This window comes from Hypanus sabinus, chromosome 23 (genome assembly GCF_030144855.1).
Source record: "Hypanus sabinus isolate sHypSab1 chromosome 23, sHypSab1.hap1, whole genome shotgun sequence".
NCBI lineage: Eukaryota > Metazoa > Chordata > Chondrichthyes > Myliobatiformes > Dasyatidae > Hypanus > Hypanus sabinus.
The window spans coordinates 40,080,669-40,101,066 of record NC_082728.1 but is presented as its reverse complement, the minus strand read 5'-3'; the positions used below and the strand labels follow the sequence as shown (position 1 = coordinate 40,101,066).

The 20,398-nt window shown below is 39.4% G+C and overlaps 1 protein-coding gene across 1 annotated transcript in view; it reads right to left on the bottom strand.

Annotated features, from left to right (window-relative positions):
* The window catches only part of LOC132380145 (ras-related protein Rab-40B), a 60,131-nt gene that overhangs the window by 38,678 nt on the left and 1,055 nt on the right, over positions 1–20,398 (bottom strand). The gene's annotated exons all lie outside the window — the stretch shown is intronic.

Here is a 20,398-nt window from a genome sequence, read left to right as displayed (position 1 = left end):
GATTGCTAAATCAGGGATAGTATCAAAACTCTTGGAAGGGAGGACACCATGGAAGGATTGTCTACTGATTTTCAGGGACAGTTACCACAATACCTCGACCTTCAGCACAAGCTTGGACAGTGAAAGGAGCAGATGGTATGGAAAAATATTTAATCAAGGGAGGGAAAAGTATGATCTACTTGGCAGGAACCTGGGAGTGTAAATTGGGAAAAAGTGCACTCAGAGAAATGTGGAGGTTGTTTAGGGTTGGATAGGTCTGTGCCATCGAGGCAAGGAAAGGGTGGTAGGGTGAATAAAACATCTCATCAAAAGGAAGAAAGTTTACTTAAGCTTTACTTAGGAAGGATCAGATAGGGTACTTGCGAGGAAGAAGGTTATAAGAAGGGACTTAGCTAGAAGGGGACTAGACAAGGCCTTGGCAAACAGGATTAAGGAAAATCCCAAGGTGTTCTACATGTACATCAAAAATAGGAGGATGATTAGAGTGAGGATAGGACCAATCAGGGATAAAAGAGAAAACTTGCATCTGGAGACAGTAGAGGTAGGGGAGGTCCTTAATGAATACTTTGCTGCAGTATTCGTCAGTGAAAGGGACCTTGATGAATCAGAGAACAGCATGGAACAGGTTAACATGCTGGAACATGTGACACTATGCAAGATGTTGTGCTTGGAACTTTTGTAAGAAAGAAATTAGGATAGGCAAATCCCCAGGGCCAGATGGGATATACTCCAGATTACGATGGGAAGTAAGGGAAGAAAATGTTGCCCCTTTGCTGATCTTTGTGGCTGACTGGCCACAGGAGTAGTACTAAAAAATTGGAGGGTGGCAAATGCTATTCCTTTGTTCGAAAGAGATAACAGGGATGTTGGGAATTATAGACCTGCAAGACTTGTCAGTGGTGGGCAAACTATTGGAGAGGACTCTTAGAGACAGGATTTACAAGCATTTGGAGAAGCACAATTTCCTATGGATAGTCAATATGGCTTTGTGAGGGGCAGGTCGTGCCTCATAAGCTTGCTTGCATTCTTTGAGAAAGTGGCAATGCAGATTGATGAAGGTAGAGCAGTGACTGTGATGTACACTCAGTGGCCACTTTATTAGCTAAACTCAAATACTTGCTCATTAATGCAAATATCTAATGAACCAACCCTGTGGTGCAATTCAATGCATAAAAACATGCTAGCATGGCTAACAGGTTCAATTGTGTTGTGGACAATTTTCTAGGAATTCAACCCCTCAGTAAATTGGAGGGCACACTAAACTAAAATTACAAGGAAACCCAGAATTTCAGTTTTGGCATCAGCACCTTATTTTAAGGAACTCCAAGTTTAAGAAACTTTTATGTTGTTTACTCCTTGATTTTCTTTATGCACGTCTCCAACTGATAAAAGGCAAAGCCATGAAAGAAACAATAAATAGACAATAGTTAGCTATCAAAAGAAAACTGAGACACTCCGATTACTGTAAAATAAACCAACTCTGCAAGCAGTAATTGTTCTGTCAAGGTTTCTGGAATAGCTGGTCATACCTGCTCAGATACTACAGAGGGTGTGTGACAGATAAAGGGAAAGGAGAGAGGGGGAAGAGCCGAGCATGGAAAGAGGGAGGAAGGGAAAGTATCAATACTAACAATCTAAAATTGAATTGAGTACTTGCTACTGAAATGGAAATATTTTTGCTCTATGCAGTATCATTACCAGATACCCCTTTTGCAGTCCTGGAACCATGCCTTAAGAATTGAATCTTCTGCTCACCCTGAGCTAAATGACTTCAAGTCTCTTTATCTCCAAAAGTCAGCAAAAAAAAATACTAGATTATAGGACTTTGCATCAATACACTGCTGGCTCTCTACTGCCCTCCGCACAAGTTGAGTTTACTTTGGAAATGATCCTTTGAGTGTATACAATTATGAACGAGCAGAATCCTTCCCAGTGAGGAACAAGAAACCTTTCTGTAACACGATTTGTACACTACATTTCTTTTACTGTATATTTGAAACACCATTCTGCCAAGCTAGAGTAAATGCTAGCACTCAGTGCTGAGTGCAGAAAGCTCAGGCATTAGGCTGCCTTCTGCTGTAATATTCTTTTAGAACCCAAGATTGCAATTGTTATATTGTCATGTTTGCTAACTAATTGAATACAGCTAAAATAGCCTTGAATAAATAGTCAGTCATGGATGTAATGATCAATAAGGACTTAACTGTCATGTCCACTTCTGACCATTGGCAATAAAATAGGTACAGAGACAAGTTAATGACAGATTGTTGATGCATATCCAAACAACTTAAAAGGTTCAGTTTTTTTTAAATGGAAGAAATTATTTTTTTTGATTCGGTGCTTTTTTTTCCACTTTCAGTGCTGCTATTTTGGTTAAATGTTCTCACTTAGACATGATCTCTCAGCTGCTAGTACTGGAAAGAAAGCAAACTGCCAAATTGCGCATTTTCTATTGCAACTCCACATGGCTGATATCAACTGAGCAAACCCAGCTGAATTAGGAGCTTAGGAAATGTCAGTAAATGGGTTGGCAGTTAAATTGTTTATGAAATGGAGTGACACAGTTGTGTAACTTTATAATGAAAGCTTTCTGGCTATCAGTTTGGATATGGACTTTGAAATAAACAACATAAGGAGTTTTGCACCAGGGTGTCAAGCATTCTTTTCTATTTATATCCTTTATTGACATGATGTCATAAGTATTTATAACTATTTTTGCTGCTCTAGAGCTGCCAGTACTTTGGTACTGCATTAATATTGTTTTGTTAGTAGCTGTATAATCTTGTAATATCAATAAATTGGGGTAAAGAAACTACAGGAAAAATTAATGACATTTCTTTTGGAAGAACAGGTTAGATGACAGAGGTTAGATTGCAAATGAGACTAGAAATATAATTAAGAGGATTACTGCCATTATTAAAATAGTAATGAAAGTTAAAACTTGCTACTGGATTAGTAACTGAGACTGGAATTAGAATTCCACCAGAGGAGTTGTGGAATTTCATTTGCTAAGAAAGTATCAATTTAGAATGAAACCATATTATAATTGTGACTGTGTGCTGATATGATTGTTGTAAAAACCCAATTCAGAGCCACACAAAGGAAAAGGTAAATCAAGGATGCCAGACTCCCACTAAGTGGTTATGCCATTGCAGAAAAATGCCTTATTACACAGGAATTTCATCATGTAATGTGGGTAGCTGGCATTACTGTCATCTGGAGTTGTCAGGCATGGTGGTGGTTAAGGATACATTTCACCGGGTTGTACTGGTACTTGTCCTAAGTGATTGGTTTGGAATAGATATACCCTCTGGATATCTATAAAGTACTGCAACATAGAACAGTGCAACACAGTAAACTCCTTTCAGCCCACAATGTTGTGCCGATTCCAAAATCAAACTAACGCTTCCCTCCAGTATAGCAATCCATTTTTCTTTCATCCATATGGCTACCTAAGAGTCTCTTAAATATCCCTAACATATATATATACATATATATATATATACACACAATCAGCCATGGTAGCACATTCCACGCACCCGCTTCTTTCTGTCTGTATGATAAAAAAACTATCTCTGACACCCACCCATTACTTTCCTTCAATCACCTTAAAATGTTGTCCTCTTGTTTTAACTATTTGCACCCTGGGAAAAGATGCTACTGTCCCCTCAATCTATGTTTCATATCACTTTGTTCAACTCTATCAAGTCAACTTTCATCCTCCTTCATGCCAAAGAAAAAAAGCCTAGCTTGCTCAACCTTTCTTCATAAGACATGCTCTCTAATTCAGGCAGCATCCTGGTAAATCTCCTCTGTACCCTCTCGAAAGCTTCTACTTCCTATATTGAGGCAACCAATTTTACCTTTCAGCTCTTAAACTCAATCCTCTAACTAATGAAAGGCATGTGCCTTCTTAACCACCCTTTCAAAATTCACAGCAACTTTGAAGGATCTATAGACATGGAACCCAAGATCCCTCTGTGCATTCTCACTAACAAGCATTCTGCTATTAACCCTGTTCTCTGCCTGAAAGTTTGACCTTCCAAAGTGTATCACTTCACACTTTTCCAGTTGAACTCCATTTGCCACTTCTCAGCTAATCCTATCAGTGTAACATTGTAACCCACAAAAACCTTCACTGAAACCTTCATTTCATCTGCAAACTTGCTAACCTGCACTTCCACTTCCTCATCCAAATCATTTAAAACAAACCAAACAGCAGGGGTCCCAGAACAGATCCCAGCAGAACACTGAACTCCAGGCAGAATACACTCCACCTACTACCATCCTCTGCCTTCTGCGGGCAAGCCAGTTCCAAATCCGCACAGCCAAATTTCCCTGGATCCCATTTCTTCCAACTTTTCTGAATTAGGCTAACATGGAGAACCTCATCAAAAGCCTTACTGAAATCCAAGTACATTCATTAGCCACCCCTTTGCCTAAAAGGTGGCCACTGAATATATGTTTGCGGTCTTCTGCAGCTCTAGCCCAACCATTTCAAGGTACAAGGAGTTGTGCATTCAGAAACTCATTTCACCCATATTAAATCCCATATTACAAGTGCAGATACGTTTCCACAAGATTCCTCTGAATAGTAATACATCATTGGTATACAGTCTACAGGCAATGAATCCAGATTGTAATGTAGACAAAGGAGAAATGTTGTTGTTTTAATTAACTAGAAATGCATATTCTACTATTTACCAAGTATTATTGTACAATTGCCTAGACATTTTCTAAGCCTATTGTCCTCATGCTGACAGCAGGCAGCCTGTGATTGCTATCCTTGGTCAACTGGTTCAATTCTCCATATATTGTGTTTATTTAATTCTTTTCCCACTCAAGTAAATCAGCAAGAGCAGATTTTTAATCTGTACCTCAATTTTTTTGCATTTTCTGTACAGGTGAGTGCCTACTGACTGAACTGATGCAACACATGGGTGCATTGTATTTGTTTTGTTTGTGAAATGTTGAGGATTCAAATGGAGAAAAATAAAGTATTCAGAAGTGATAGGCAGGTTACGTTTAAAAATATTTCCATCTGTAACCAAGTGCACATAATGGTTCTATATAGTTATCCCACTGGTGCACAGCTAATCTAGCACAGTCAATATTATACTTTAATTTAAAAGACTACTATTAATAAATTTAAATTTAAAATAAAGTACATAAAATTACTGATTTGTTCATCAGTCTTAAATTCTCAGTGAAATATAGTCATTTCCAATGACACATTTTCTGCCTTTATTAATATCAATAGCAAACTTATTGGGCAAATGCAGTCAAAATTGCATCTAGGAGTGCTTTAAAAAACTTAACATTAGTTTACTTAAATTTAATGATAAATAAAACAACTTGAATGGCACCCCAGGAAATAATAATGACTCAAGGCAAACAAGAGAAAATCTGCAGATGCTGTAAATCCAAGAAACACACAAAATGCAGGTGGAACTCAGCAGGCCAGGCAACATCTAAAAGAGTCCTGCTGAAGGGTTTTGGCCTGAAATGGCAACTATACTCTTTTCCTAGATGCTGCCTGGCCTGCTGATTTCCTCTAGCATTTTGTGCTAATGACTAAATGTTTTGCTTTACATTGTCACCATCTGATAGTGTACTGGAAGTAGCAATAGAAGAGAAATAACACACAGCACCACATAACTAAGGTCAAAGTTTACAGCAAAAGAAAATAGTTTCTCAAGCTATCACCTTGTTCAATTGCAGAGATATATTTGCAGACCCTGAAGGCATAGTATCCAAGTTTTACCTTAAATCTGACCTGTGGTGAACTATGTGCCTGTCGGGACACGCCCCTGCTGACTGCTCCTGTGGCTCCTCCCACAGGCCCCTGTATAAAGGAGACCTGCGGCCTGAAGATCGGCCTCAGTCTCCAGGACCTTGTATGATAGACACTCACTCCTGGTTCCTTCTTCCAGTCAATAAAAGCCGATATCTCGCCTACGTCTCAGTGTGAGTTATTGATGGTGCATCATGACCCTAATTAAAATACATTAGAGGCCTTCATGCATTAGGAGCAACTTACCTACAGCCCGTATGAACTCGCATTGGGTGACTGGCAGGATGCATTTGTTAACTCCTTCAGACTGCAGGCGTTTTCTGCTAACTGGGAACTTGGTTCTTGGCCACATTTCTGATTTGCAACAGTTTGGGTTAAAAAAGGTTTGAAGAAATGGAATGCCTCCATAACTAGAGGGAGACCTGTAAATTGAGATTACTTTGAAGTTTGCAATAATTTTAACTTGGGAATTTTATTGTTGAATGTAAAATGATCATTTCAATTTTCTAATTTGATATCCTCATAGAATTTCCACAGGAATATTTAAATTAAATTGCTACACTGAGTAGGGAGTATTTCCATTACTTCCATGCACGAACTAAAATACTCCTCAAAACTAAAGTGAATTTGATGAGATTTTTCAATTACTTACTGATAACTTTGCTGAATCATTTTTAAACAAATGCCAAAAATTCAAGATAGTTCTGTATGAGCATGTGTATTTTGACATTTCATTTTGTGGTATAATAGCTAAGAGATTTTTTTTTAAAAAGACTGCCATGAGTTTTGAGAAAATGTGATAGTCCTAAATATTTAACAACCTTCATCACAAGACTACACATGATGTGCGAATATTTCATTCTACATGACTTGAAATATTATTCATTGATAATTAAAAAACTAGACCTTGCAAAACAAATTTTAGCAGAGATAATGACTTAAACATACAATGGTATGATGGAGTTTGATGTTGATAGACTTCCCAGGATGCACTGGGACACATTACCATCTGATGTTTCCGGTCTTTCAACATCAGATACTCTCGTCCAGGCGACCCAGCCAAGGTCGATCATGTCCCGGCTTGTGTCTCTGCAGCAAGTTCCCAGGTCTCAGATGTGTCTCGCATCTCTTGATCCATAGCCAACTGGAGGCTCATTCAGCAGCCGCTGTGATGATGCTGACAGCAATCCCCATAATGCCAAAGAGAGATTAGTTTCTGCACAGCAAGCATCCGGCAAAATCTCTACACCCCACCTCTACAGGCTTTCCATCCCTGTCTCTGGCAGTGCTCTACCAGTTCTGGCTATCTGACATTCAAAGACTCCTCAATCTTGTCTTCTCAAGGAATTGTTAGTTCTACTACAACCACCTGCTTTGAGGCTTCTGACAGAATGACCATGTCAGTTCTATGACTTTCACTTTATTAAATTAACAGGCAGCCTAAGAGTTCAAAGTAAAGGAAGTTGTAATAGCACAAAGATTTTCGTGACACACAATAGTTTCTCAATTACTGACTTTTACAACTGCTAATTAATTTACTAAACTACGATGATCTTTTGGCCACAAAATTCATAGCATTCCTTTCTTTTTGTGGAGACCACCCTACCATGAGCTGCTGAAAGGCGCACTTAAAGCTGCAGAGGAGCTCATTAACCAAAGTTTATGTTGCTTACTTGCTCCAGAGTCTATCTATGAATGCAGAAATTACTTGGATGAAGCAACCAGAAACAGGCTCAAAAATAACAACTGGCTCTGAATATTTTTAAACTCAGTTACATAATCCCTGCATGGTTGCATCCGTTTTGAAACGTTTGTGCTATTTTTACTATTACATTCCGGACAGCATCAACTTCCTCATGGCAAACAGCTTCATCATTTAAACATATTTGCATCTTTCTATTAACTATGAACACACTTGGAGATGCGAGAGTCAACTTGCTCAAAACAAATATGGCCAGGCTCAATGGCAGTCAATGCTATGACGTGACCCTGTTCAACTTGCCTTTCTAAAGCAAAATGGGAAAACTCTGAATTCTTTCAATTATTAATTCTCAATCACCTACAGTGGATTAGTTAATTTCATAGCTTTTCCATTTGACACATCTATCCTGTGATGAACTATTAATCTGCCTAGTTCCATTAGCTTACACCTGGACCATAGGCCTCCATACCACTCCCATCCAAAATTCTCTTAAATGCAACACTTAACCTACATTCACCACTTGCACTGGTGATGTGTTCCACTCTGTCACGACCCTCTGAGTGAAGATCTCTCGCACGTTCCCCTTAAATATTTCAGCCCTAACCCTTAACCCATGATTGCTAGTTCTAGTCTCATCCAGCCTCAGTGGAAAAAGCCTGCTTTCATTCGAACAGCAGCCAATCAGCAACAGGGAGCATGAGAAGAAGTAGCTCACTCAGGCTCGCCAATTTAGTACAGAAGGCATCAATTTGGCAGTTTGGCATTTGAACAGCAGCCAATCAGTGATTGGGATTGATTGGTGACAACAACAAAAAAATAACATGGGGCAAGTAGAGTGGTCATTGTTTGAGTGGATATGTTAGAGTGGTCATTTCAGGCTCTTTAAGGCTTCAGTGAGAAGAGGCTTGAGTGACAGAAGGCAAAAAATCTATAGGCAGATTTTTTCCCCTCCAGTTTATTTATTGTTTCCTTCTTTATATTTGCAGAGTTAGAAGAGTAGAGATGCTAGGCAGGATAGTTGAATGCTCTTACTGCAGGATGTAGGAAGGCAGGGAGACCTCAGTGTCCCTGTTGACTTCAACTGCAAGAAGTTCATCCAGCTGCACTACACGTTAAGGAATTGGAGCTGGAACTGGTTGAACTCCAGATCATTTGAAGGCTGAGGGGGTGATAGATAGGATATATAGAGAGGTATTTAAATCTAGGGTGCAGGATACAGGAGAATGGAAGGGGAAAGGGCTTAACTAGCCTGTATAGAATACTCTTGAGGCCATCCTCCTCAATAACACTTTGAATGCTGTTGGTGGTGGGGCGGGGGGGGGGGGGGGAGGAGGCAAATGAGCTCAGACAAACACATCAACATGTAGAATTATGATATTGTAGCCATCAGCGACACTTGGTTATAAGAGGGGCAGGACTGGAAACTTAATATCCCAAGGTTCTGTTATTTTAGACGCGATAGAGTAGGAGTGATTAAAAGGGGAGGAGTGCTTTTACTAGTCTGGGAAAATGTCACAGCAGTGCTCAGTCAGGACAGACTGGAGAACTCATCTAGTGCGGCTTTATGGATAGCACCAAAGGAAAAGGTAAGACCACATTAATGGGGCTACATTATAGACTACACAATAGTCTGCAGGATTTAGAGGAATAAATTTGTAGAGAAATCTCAGACTGTTGTAACAAATACAAGATTGAGTTAGTAACTGATTTTAACTTTCCACATTGACTGGGACTCCCATACTGTAAAATGACTAGATGGGATACAGTTTGTCAAATGTGTTCAGGCATGTTTCCTTAATCACTACAGAGGTCCCAATGAGAGAATGTGCGATATCTGAAAAACTATTATGGAATGAGACAGGGCAGGTGACAGAAGTTTATGTAGGAGAACACTTTGCATCTGGTTCCAAAATAAATATGGAAAAAAGATAGGTGTGGTCCACAGCTAAAGATTCTAAATTGGAGAAAGGCCAATTTTGATGGTATCAGAAAAGATCTGGCAAGTATAGACTGGGACAGGACGTTTTCTGGCAAAGGTGTACTTGGTAAGTTGGAGGCCTTCAAATATGACATTTTGAGAGTACAAAGCTTGTGTGTGCCTGTCAGAATAAAAGGCAAGGTTAACAGGTTTAGGGGACCTTGGTTTTCAAGAGATATTGAGACCACGGTAAAGAAAAAAAAGCTACGTAGCAGGTATAGTTAGGCAGGAACAAATAAAGTACTTGAGGAGAATGCAAGAAAACACTTAAGAAAGACATCAGGAGGGCTAAAAGAAGGCATGAGGGAGCCCTGGCAAACAAGGTGAAGGAAAATCCTAAGGGATTCTACAGTATGTTAAAAGTAAAAGGATGGCAAGGGACAAAATTGGTCCTCTGGAAGATCACAATGGTAATGTCTGCATGGAACCAAAAGATACGGAGGAAATCTTAAATGGATTTTTTGCATTTGTAGTTACTTGGGAGATGGACTGTCTATAGAATGAGGCAAAGCAGCAGTGAGGTCATGAACCCTATATAGATTACAGAAGAGGTGGTATTTGCTGTCCTGAGGCACATTAGGCTGGGCAAATCCCCAGGGTCTGACTAAGTGTTCCCTTGGTCTCTGTGGGAGCCATGGTCATAAATTGCAGAGGCCCTAGCACAGATAGTTAAATCATCCTTAGCGACAGGTGAGGTACAAGAGGATTGGAAGATACCCAATATTGTTCCACTGTTTAAGAAAGGCTCTTCGAATATACCAGGAGATTTTAGTCCGGTGAGCCTGATGTCAATAGTGGGAAAGTTATTGGAAGGTTTTCAAAAGGACTGGATATATGAGTGTGTGGATTGACAAGGACTGATTAAAGATAGTCAGCATAGCTTTGTGAGTGGTAGATCATGTCTACACCAATCTTTCATGGCTTTTTTTTGTGGAGGGTACCAGGAAAGTTGATGAAGTAATGGATGTTGTCCACATGGACTTCAGCAAGGCATTTGACAAGGTCCTGCATAGGAGGTTGGTCAAAAATGTTTAGCCAATTGGCATTCAAGATGAGATAGTAAACTGGATTAGATATTGGCTTTGCAGGTAGTAGATGGTTGTGCCTTTCACTGAAGGTCTGTAACTAGTGGAGAGCTGCAGGGATCGGTGCTGGGTTCTTTGTTGTTTGTCATCTATATCAACAATCTGTATGAAAATGTGGTTAAATGGACAATGACACCAAGATTGGGAGTGCAGTGGATAGCAAGGAAGGCTATCATGGCTGGCAGCAGGATCTGGACCAGCTGGAAAAATTACAGATGGAATTTAAGGCAGACAAGTGTGAGGTGTTACACTTTGGTAGGACCAACCAGGGTAGGTGCTACACAGTGAACGGTAGGGCACTGAGGAATGCAAAAGAACAAAGGGATCTGGGAATTCAGGTACATAATTAATTGAAAGTGGCATACAGGTAGATAGGACCGTAAAGAAAGCTTTTAGCACATTGGCCTTCATAAATCAAAGTACTGAGTACAGGAGCTGGGACGTTTTGGTAAAGTTGTAAAAGACTTTGGTTAGGCCCTAGTTGGAATACTGTTGTGCAGTTTTGGTCACCTACCTACAGGAAAGATGCAAATACATTTGAAAGAGAACAGAGAAAATTTGCAAGAATGTTACCAGGATTGGAGGACCTGAGCTATAACGAAAGATTGAATAGGTCAGGACTTTGTTCATTGGAACGTAGAAGACTGAGTGATTTGACAGAGATATACAGAATTTTAAGGGGTATGGAAAGGGTATATATAAGCAGCTTTTACCACTGTGGTTGGGTGGAACTACAACCAGAGGTCATGGCTTAAAAATAAAAGGTGAAATGTTTATTGTCAAGTTCCCTTAAACTTCTTTGCCTCGAGGATTCTGAGACTGTGAAATGAGCTGCCAGCACAAGTGGTGCATGTATGTTCAATTTTGATGTTTTAAGAGAAGTTTGGACAAGTACATGGATGACAGAGGTATGGAGAGCTATAATCTGGATTTAGGAAAATGGGATTAAGTAGTTTAAATGGTTCAGCATGGGGCAAAGGACCTGTTTCTGTGCTGTTCTCTTCTATGACTCTCTATACCCCTCATAATTTTGTATACCTCTATCAATTAGACCATAAGATGTACAGAAGAATTAGGCGTGGCCCATCAGGTCTTCTCCACCATTTCATCTTGGTTGATCCATTTCCCTCTCAGCCCCAATCTCCTGCTTTCTCCTCATAACCCTTCATGCCGTGATTAATCAAGAATCAATCAACCTCTGTCTAAAATATGCCTAATAACTTGGCCCCTGGCAGCAAATTCCACAGATTCACCAATCTTTGGCTAATGTAATTCATTACCACCATTCTAAATGGATATCTCTCTATTCAGAGGCTGTGCCTTTTAGTCTTAGACTCCTCCACCAAAGGAAACATCCTTCCCACATCCACTCTATTCAACAGGTTTCAATTATGTTACCCCACATTTGTCTGAATTCCAGCAAGATGAACTCAAAGCCATCAAATGCCCCTCATATGATAAGCCTTTCAATCCCAGAACCTCCTTTGAACCCTTTCCAACGTCAGCACATCCTTTTTAGATAAGGGGCCCAAAACTGCTCACAATACTCCAAGTTAGGCCTTACCAGTGCCTTATAAAGCCTCAACATTATATTCTTCCTTTTATATTCTAGTCCTCTTGAAATAAACACTAAAATTGCATTTGCCTTCCTCACCACAGACTCAACACTTAGGGAATCCTGCATGAAGACTCCTAAGTCCCTTTGTACCTCAGATTTTTGAATTTTCTCTCCATTTAAAAGTCTACTCTTTTATTTCTTCTGCCAAAGTGCACATCCCGACACTGTATTCCATCTGTCACTTCTTTGCTGATTCTCCTAATCTAAGTCCTTCTGTAGCCTCCCTGCTTCCTCAACACTACATGCCCCTCCACCTATCTTCGTATCATCCACAAAGCCATCAATTCTGTCATCCAAATCATGGACATATAATGTGAAAAGTAGTCGTCCCAACATAGACCCCTGGGGAACACCAACCAGAAAAGGCTCACTTTATTCACAGTCTTTCTCACCTGCCAATCTGCCATTGCTCTGTCCATAATGGTATCTTTCCTGTAAAACATTGGGTTCTTAACTTGTTAAGCAGTCTCATGTATGGCACCTTGTCAAAAGCCTTCTGAAAATCTAAGTATACAACATCTATGATTCTCTTTTGTCGGTCCCACTTGTTATTTCTTCAAATTCCAACAGATTTGTCAGGCAAGATTTTTCCTTCAGGAAAACAAGCTGACTTTGGCCAGTTTATCATGTGCCTTCAAGTACCCTGAAGCACAGCCATAACAATCAATTCCAATGTCTTCCCAACCATTGAGATCAGACTAACTGGCCTATAATTTCCTTTCTTTTGCCTCTATCCACTCTTGAAGATGGAGTGATATTTGCAATTTTCCAGTCCTCCGGAACTATGCCAGAACCCATTGCTTCTTGAAAGATCATTAGTTATGCCTCCACTATCTCTACAGCCATCTCTTTCAGATATCTGGGTTGTAGACCATCTGGTACAGGCGCTTACCTAACTTCAGACCTTTCAATTTCCCAAGCACCTTCTCCCTCATAATGACAACTTCACTCACTTCTGCCCCCTAACACTCTCAAACTTCTGGCATACTGGTCATGTCTACCACAGTGAAGAATGATGCAAAATAGTTATTCGATTAGTCCCTTGTCCCCCAATACTACCTCTCCAGCATAATTTTGTAGTGGTCCTCTGTTCTCACCTCACTTTTACACTTGATATAGCTGAAGAAACTTTTAATATTATTGGCTAGCTCACCCTTGTATTCCATTTTTTCCTTCTTTATAACTTTTTTTAGTTGTCTTCTAATCCTCTACCTTCCCACTAATTTTTACTCTATTTCATTTCCTCTCCTTGGCTTTAATGGGGGCTTTGACTTCACTTGTCAGCCACAGTTGTATTATCCTGCTTGGCTGTCACCCCTGCTTGTGTCCCCATTCAATCAACCTCAGCCAACTCATCTCTCATGCCTTTGTAATTCCCTTTACTTCATTGTAATACCGATGATACATCCGACTTTAGCTTAGTCTTCTCAAATTGAAGGGTGAAGTCTATCATAATATGATCACTGTCTTCTAAAGGTTCCTTTTCCTTAAGCCCTTTAATGAATTCCTGTTGATTGCACAACGCCCAAACCAGAACCACTGATCCCCAATGGGCTCAACCATAAGCTGCTCTAAAAACCCATTTTGTAGACATTCTAAAAAAATCCCCCTTCTTGGTATCCAGCACCAATCCGATTTTCCCAACCTACCTACATATTGAATTCTCCGATGACTATTGTAAAATTGCCCATTTGACATGTACTTTCTATCTCACATTGCAATTTGTAGACCACCTATTTGCTACTGTTTGAAAGTCTGTATACAACTCCCAAGAGCATCTTTTTACTTTGCAGTTTCTTAGCTCTACTCACAATGATTCAACATTTTCTGATCCTACGTCACCTCTTTCTAATGATTTGGTTTCATTTTTTAACCAACCCCACCCCACTCCATAGGCATACCTACCAGTCCTTTCGACACACTCTGTATTCCTGGACATTAAGTCCCAGATATAATCATCTTTCAGCCATGATTCAGTGACACCCCCAATGCCATACATGCCAATCTGTAACTGTGCTACAAGATAATCAACCTTATTCCGTATACTGTGTGCATTTAAATGCATCACCTTTATCCTGTATTCATCACCTTTTTCAAATTTGTCCCCTTTTTACAATGCAACTCATTCCATTGACTGCAATTCTCTCCTCATTTTCCTATCTTTCAAGGAACAAAGTCCTAATCCATTCACCCTATACCTGTAACTCACTTCATCAGGTTCTGGCAACATCCTTGTATTTTCAGTGCTCTTTCAATTTTATTGATATCTTTCCTGTAGATAGTGACCAGGACTGCACACAGTACTTCAATTTAGACCTCACCAACATCTTACATAACTTCAACAAAACATCCCAATTCCTGTACTCAATACTTTGACTTATGAAGGCCAGTGTGCCAAAAGCTCTCTTTATGACACTTTATCTACTCATGATGCTACTTTCATGGAACTATGGATCTGTATTAACAGATCCCTCTATTCACTGCATTCCTCAGTATCCTCCCAAAGTGCAACACTTCACACTTAACTGCACAAAATTACATCTGCTACTTTTCAGCCCATTTTTTCCAGCTGGTCCACTGCAAGCTTTGATAGCCTTTCTTACTGCTCACTTGCTTTCATCCACAAATTTGCTAAGCCAGTTTAGAAGTAAGTTATACAAGGAACTTGAGAGCACAACCATGCTTTTCAAGGCTGGGATGAATTCAAACTTCAGATTATTTTAGCAGCTGACCAATTCCTGAAAAGACCTTGATGACGATATTGTGTTGGAAATAGTGGGTCAGGAACCATTAATTTCAATTCCTTAGTCCCGATGCATTATTCCAACAGCAAGGCATTTGCGAATGGAGTGTAGTGCAGTTCTGAAATGGATTTTGTTGATGATTAAAATAGAAATTATCAAGATTTAGTTACCCATTACTTTCTCATAAAGGACAGAGATTGCTGTAATGCAACTTTATATGCAAGCACTGCATAACCAGAAGGCCACCTTTGAAAAATGAACAAAGAGGCAGCTCCGAAGAGCAGAGTCAGTGTACAAAACTTTGCATATCATTTTGTCTGGAGTGAAGCTTCCATGTTCCCTTGCAGTCTAAACAGTTCCTCCCACCAATCCTGAGAATGTTGGAGATGATGTCAGAGTTATTTTCAAAACTGGAGCACAGCAACTTGCAAAAACTGGAAACAAATATGTTAGCATCCTTGCTTCAATGATCCTTGCTTCAATGATAGTACTTCAGATTACATTAACAACCTGCTGAATAATGTATTAGACCAACTCCATCAAGAAAATGTGCTCACTTGTCTGCACAATTTCTTTTGATCCCATAGAACTTCAGGCTTAAACAAAAAGTGCTGCATTAGCAAAAAAATTGACAAAAATGTCTTGAAATCATTTCCTTTTGAATAACTTTAATTAAATTATAATCGATGAAAAATAATTATCTGGCTTGAAAACCCTACTTCTTTCCCCTCAGGGATGATCAACTGCTCTAATACCATTGCACAGTGGTGGCACATTGACAACCAGAAGGCTGAAGTCAACCCTATTCTTACAGGGGTGGAACCCTCCCACCAGGCTCATATGCAAGCTTGGCTTGATAACTAACTCTAGTAGCAGCCACATGATTCAGGCCACCTTTCATAAACAATATATGCCTACAGTCTGTATGATTTGGGGTTCAACCAAACAGGAACAATGTGATGTTCTGATTTGAGCAAAGGCCATGTAAACACTGCCCTTACACAATTATTGGTTGGCAAGAAATAACAGATTGTACAGTGTATAAAATTATAAAGAAAATATATTTAATAATTTCAGGTTTATCAGTTAACAGGAAGAAAAGGACCCATTACAGTAAAACCAATTCAATGTGCACATAATCATTGGCACTCATACTGTAGTATTCAGGGGTGTAATTCTTACTTGCTGGACCCACTTCATTCTAAACTCCCCTCAAGGTCTCGGTCTCTTACTCTCATATTGGCCCTTCCTCTTTGGAGCCATTCATCTGTACAAAGCACGTCTTGCAACAGGGACTCTCCTTCCAACAGCATTCCGCAGAATCTTTCCCTCCATACCGCTCCGCAATTCCTACCAAAAGATAACAAACCGGACTACTGTCCGTCACCATTCTCTCCCAAGCCTGCTCTCTCCAGAACCGTCTCCCATCATCCTGACTGGCTGACACAACCTTCCTAAAAGGTGAGTGAAGTTGGTCTTTTCTCCTTGGAGCGACAGATGATGAGAGGTGACCCGATAGAGGTGTATAAGATGATGAGAGGCATTGATTGTATGGATAGTCAGAAGCTTTTTCTCAGGGCTGAAATGGCTAACATGAGAGGGCACAGTTTTAAGGTGCTTGGAAGTAGGTACAGAGGAGATGTCAAGGATAAGTTGTTGTTTTGTTTTTTTAAAATATATATACGCAGAGTGATGAGTGCGTGGAATGGGCTGCCAGCAATGGTGGTGGAGGCAGATACAATAGGGTCTTTTAAAAGACGACTGGATAGGTACAGAGAGCTTAGAAAAATAGATTGCTATGTGTAACCCTAGGTAATTTCTAAAGTAAGTACATATTCGGCACAGCATTGTGGGCCGAAGAAAACCTACAGCACAATACAGGTTCTATGTTTCTAACATGGCTCCTTATCTTTAGCCAAAACCAAAACATTCTTCTACCAGCAGGACACACACTGCTTTTGCAGAAAAATGCTGAAGTGAAATACCTATAGCATGGCAGTAGAAATCTTAACCAGGACATTACAGTGGGTAAAGAAGATGTTGAAGCTGGATGTCTTCTGAAAAGTTCTTCCCCAGAAAAGACTGCTTATGAATGCCACATTAACAGTGCTGCAGTCTAGAAATCTGCTAAGGATTTGAGGTGAGAATACTACCCGAGAGCATGTGATGTGTGCAGAAACTTCCCGAGGACGAGACTCTAAACTCTGCGTTACCTCTGGCACTGTCCTGTGACTAGGTAACATTATGCTGACCTTCTTGTGGTAAGAGCATGCTGGCCTATATTAATCTCATCCAATGAATGGCACAATATAGCTGTCTGTTCCATATGGTTACAGCATCGTATGGTGGGGCAAGGCTCTATTTCCACAGAAAAGCAATATTCTTATAATGGAGATTAACCTGCTACTGGCTCATAGGTGATAGAGCTTTGATGGCATTAATCCAAAACTCCTTGGTGACACAAATCTGAAATGTGATGGTACCAAAGTGCTAGTGCTAGAAAGCACAGAAATGTTCACCACCGTCATGGCAGAACTGATAATCGCATGATTCTGCATGGCTTCTGATGAAACATAGGGAATAGCTCAACAGATGTATGTTGGAAAACATTCTGACTGGCTGCAGAGGATTGCAAACCCAGCCAAATCCATCACAGGGATGACAGAGGAAGCTGCCTCAAGAAGGCAGCATTCATCATTAAGGACCATCACCACCTGAGCAACTCTTTAGTGGCGATGGTCTTCTCATTACTACCGAGGAGTTACAGGAGCCGGAAGACCTATACTCAATGTTTTAGAAACAGGTTCTTCCATCACTGATTTATGCATGTCCCCCAACTCTACAGTTTTATTCCTCCTTTTCATTACTTAGTTTTGAAACGTAATCATTTTTATGCTTGCACTGTATTGCTACCTCAAAATGCTACATTTCACAACACAAATCATTGACAATAAATCTGGTTCTGATTCTGATTCCATCCTCCAGGTCATCTAAATACATGACTGGACAGATAACATGCAAGGTATTTCACAGAGCCTCTCTACTCACTCTTCTGAGAGCTTCCCTCACATGTGGATGATTTAATAATTCATCTATTAATCAATACTAGTGTCTACACTGTGTGTTTGTAAATTGTAATGCTTTTTGCACAATATTTCTGCACTGACCTCCAACCAATAAAAAAACCCTTAAAAATATCCTAATTTTATTTGGAATGGTTATTGCAGCTTTTAAAGAAGCGCAATTTCTTCTATGATCCTCGATATGTGCTTCCTTTGATTTGCTATACAATAGTTTGCTCACTGAGAGCTTATACATACTCTGTATCCTGACTCTACCTCACCAGTTAACAATGTTGCAAATAATATTCTATATTAAGCACACTTTGATATTTCTGAAAACCAGTACTTGATTCCATTAAATATTCAGAAACTTTTGCAAGAAAAATAGCCAACTTCCAACTGCTTCCAATGTTTCAAACTTGGCATTCATTCCAACATTAAAAATGGTATTGTCCAGTTGATTCTGTTAGGATGGGCTTTTCCTATCTCAGTGTAAAATCAAATGACTATTTCTCCAAGATTTGAATATCAAAACCAGGTCTCAAATGCATGGCAAGATCCAATGATATTTACAGTTCAAAAAAATGCATTGTACTACATGCTTCTGGTACAGTAACACAAATCAATTGTTATAAAATACAAAATATTAGCGTTTCATAATATAGACTAGCTTTTTGTTGACTACCGACATATAATGCTGTAAGTTTCTGAACCACAATGAGTTAATGGACTTTCAGGAATTTCGGGCAATGCAAGCCTTGTAGTATTTATTATTTTATCCAGTTTCCCCAAGAGCATTAATAATCAGATTCTGACGCAAGGGTACATAATTAATAAGGCACAGAAAGGAGGCCATTTTGTACATCAAAATTACGCCAGCACCTAGTAGAGAAATCCCATTTGTCTCATTTCCCTATTCTTTCAATAAATGGGAACAGGTCTAAGGAGAAAGGTAGTTACAGGGAGAGGGGATTTGTTGAGAAGTGATACTGGGAAATGAATAAAGGAGGGAAAAACAAAGAAAGAGAGGAAAAGATCTACTGTACCGTTTATGTGGTAGGAATGAATTATGGTGATGTTATCAGCATTTACTGTTAAGAATGAATATTGTGGATAGTAATTTGTAACATTTACAAATGTGCACTTAAACATGCAGATCTGAAGAATTACAGGTTCAGGTTCAGGTTGTTCTGCTCCTCCATAATATTTGCCTCATTTTACTATGGAGAATTACAGGTTCAGGTTCAGGTTGTTCTGCTCCTCCATAATATTTGCCTCATTTTACTATGGAGACAAGGAACATCTAGCAACATGATCACCAACCAAGGGAAAAATTCCTCAGAAAAAGCTAGAGCTTATTCATTCGAGAGCTTGCATTTCTACTTCAACTTCATCTCTTAATTATTGCCTAATGGCCTCTTTGACAAAGTAATAAACACAATACCTCATTTTTCAAATTTAAACTATTGTTGGAGACGAAGTTCCACAAAAAGTAACATATTTTTACTATCTATATTCTCTTTATCATCTACTTTGCCCCTTCTTGCAAGAATATAAATAAAGTTACAAGGACTGTCAATCTTTTCCTGCAGGCTAGCAGAGGGAAGGAGAGCCCTATACTTCCTTTGGTAGAGATGCATCCCACATTGCTATATGCCATATCCAAAAGGAAGCAAGTCAACAAAATACCTTTGAATTACAGTCACTGCTATAACGTAGGAAAATGGAGGTGCGTATCAAGGTTTCACAAACTCTGATGCAATCCATTAACAGATAATAAGTGTGTGATCTGAACTGTTAGTTGAAGAAACAAAATTGATGGACCCTATTGTTTTTGGATTATGCACAACAATAAGGCGATTGTCACAATTCATGCCTAATGTCTCATCCCAAAGTACCAGCTCAAGAGAATTGCATTCTTTCAATATCAGCCAAAATCACGAGTACAAATCTCTCAAAGGAAAATGTTGCCAATGCTGGAACTCTGAATTATAAGAAACTACAGGAAAGTCAGAGGAGACAGCATTTGTTGGGAGACAAGTAAAGTTATTTCAAGTGGATAACATTTCTGATCTTCACACAGCAAGGTCATTAACCTGAAACAAAAGCAATCCAAATTATTGAGCATTTTCTAATTTCAACTCAAATCCCTTTTTGTTCTGCTTATTTTCTGATTCAGTGGCAGGACTGCCATTGATGCTTGATAAACATCAAAATGCCAAAGCAATAAAACTCAAAATTTACTAACATATATTGCATTGAAAGATATCCTCCAAAATAAAGCTGTTTTAGAAAAAAAACTGTACAATAATTCTGTAAGTCAACTGATACTAATTGTAGACACAATACTATTAGATACTTAATGCCATATTCCAAATGATTCCCCGTTAAAAAAACCCAGTTCCTTAAGAAGCA